Source organism: Rhagoletis pomonella, unplaced genomic scaffold, assembly GCF_013731165.1.
Source record: "Rhagoletis pomonella isolate Grant_MI unplaced genomic scaffold, Rhpom_1.0 Rhpom_scaffold_00009, whole genome shotgun sequence".
Classification (NCBI taxonomy): Eukaryota; Metazoa; Arthropoda; class Insecta; order Diptera; family Tephritidae; genus Rhagoletis; species Rhagoletis pomonella.
In genome coordinates this window covers 35,904,437-35,906,582 of record NW_023458563.1, presented here as the reverse complement: position 1 = coordinate 35,906,582, position 2,146 = coordinate 35,904,437, and positions in this window count along the sequence as shown.

The following is a 2,146-nucleotide window of genomic DNA, read 5'->3' as shown; positions in this document are numbered from 1 at the left end:
ACAAAGTTTCAAAAATATCTGTCACTTCTTCCAGAACTTTACTGAAGGTGGACTGGGCTAGAGAAACGTCGAAGTCGTTTCCAATTCCCGTTTGATATCCACCTTCAGCAAAGAAACGCAAACATGCACTCAGTTTTATAACAGGCGAAACTGCAAACTGTTTTTTAGCTTGCTGAGTATGCGAGGTTAGGAGTTCCAACAAATATCGAAAAGCGGGCTTATTTAAACTATAATACTTCTGAAACCTGTAAAACAGGAAATTATTTTAAATATACAAAATATGTGTGCTGGTATTTACAGTGATTGCGGCAAATGTCTTCTCAACTACCATCCGAATGAATGAATAAGAAAAAGTAAACAAACAAATGTCAAATTAAACTCGTGAGTTTCTTAAACACCCCAATCAGTATACTTGACAAATGTTCATAAACTCAAAACGTTAAACTCGAGTTAATATTTCCACGTGAACATAGTATTAGGGCCAATTTCAAATGAATATTTAAACGGCACATAAGTTTAATTTTTATTGTTGCGTAAATGCCATTTAACTTTCGTTGGATTTCAGATCAACTTTATTTAAATATGCCAAATGAGCGGCAGCACTGTTGCTTCCTCCTTGAAATTGTTTTTGCATTTGCTTGTTTGTTTAAATTTTGTACTGAACGCTGATTGTTCTTTGGCAAGATTGATAAAACAACCTACCTATAAATCTTGGTTGTTTGGTACAAACACAGGGTTGCATAACTCATATTTAAATAACCAATGTTGGCCATTTAAGTGCAGATTAAATGTATGATCTGAAAATGAATTGTGGAAGTTAAACAACTATCTCTTTAAGTAACTTAAAAAATATTTGATATGAATTGAATTAATCTCAGAGATACATACATATTTTGCAAATGTTTTTTATACATACCTCTTTTCCATGATTCTTTTATTTAAATTTAATTTAAATACCTTTTACGTGACGTATACAGTATAACCTTTTTGAAAACAAATTTTAAGTAAACGCCATTTAAAAAAAATATATATTTATATATTTTTTGATTATTAGGTGTTTCTGGCTTAAAAATATAAACAAAAGGAAACAATTATGTCCACCGAGTGAAATATCCCCTAATTACCTTTATTTTGACGTCATTAGTTTTTTAATAGGTTATATTGTTCAGAAGATAATAATATTTAAAAAATGCAAAAAATTTAACTTTAACCATTGATATCTTCTTAATTTTTTACTTTAGCCAAATAATTTGGGTTGAAATCAGCACAAAAAGTTCTATCGAGCCACATTTTGGTTTTTGCATAGCTAGATTGCTGGTATTCTACACTTATATGGATGGAACGACCTGGAACTATTTTGATTAAATCCTGCAGTACGGCAACATACTAAATATCGGCAATTTTGTTGCAGTTTTGGACTATCAAAGAGACAAACCAAATTCGATCAATTTGCATTTGGTTTGTGTCTTTGATAATCAAAACCTGCAACCAACTTGCCGACTTTTAGTATGTTGCCGTACGGCAGGATTTTATTTCGTGAAAGTTAAAAATAAAGAAGATATCAATGGTTAAAGTTAAATTTTTTGATTTTTTTAAAATGACGTCAAAATAAAGGTAATTAGGGGGTATTTCACTTGGAGTGCATAATTTTTTTCCTTTTTTTAAATTTTTAAGCCAGAAATACCTAATAACCAAAACATATATTAATTTATTTTTTTTTAAATAGCGTTTATTTAAAATTTCTTTTCAAAAAGGTTATACTGTATACGTCGCGTTAAAGTTACTTAAATAATCTTTAAATTAGCATTAATAGGTTTGTGATCGGTCAAATAGAGATATTCAGCCCAATTATGAATAAAAACTCCCCGGGAAATTTTTCTCTACTCACTGTCCTCCTATTCCGAATAAAATTTCCCTGGTTCTTTTTCCTCTTTCTCTTTCCTCCTATCATGAACAATGTTCGAAAAGAGGGAAAACCTGTTTGTGAAAAATGTATCTATCACGAATGTAAGAAAAAAGGGAAAATGTGATGGCATTCTCAAATAAATTTTTCTCAAGCAAAGTATAAGGGAGCGCTAAGCAAAAATGTAAGTATTTGAATATTTTTATAGACAAAATGCTAAAAATATTTTTTAGGTCGAAAACC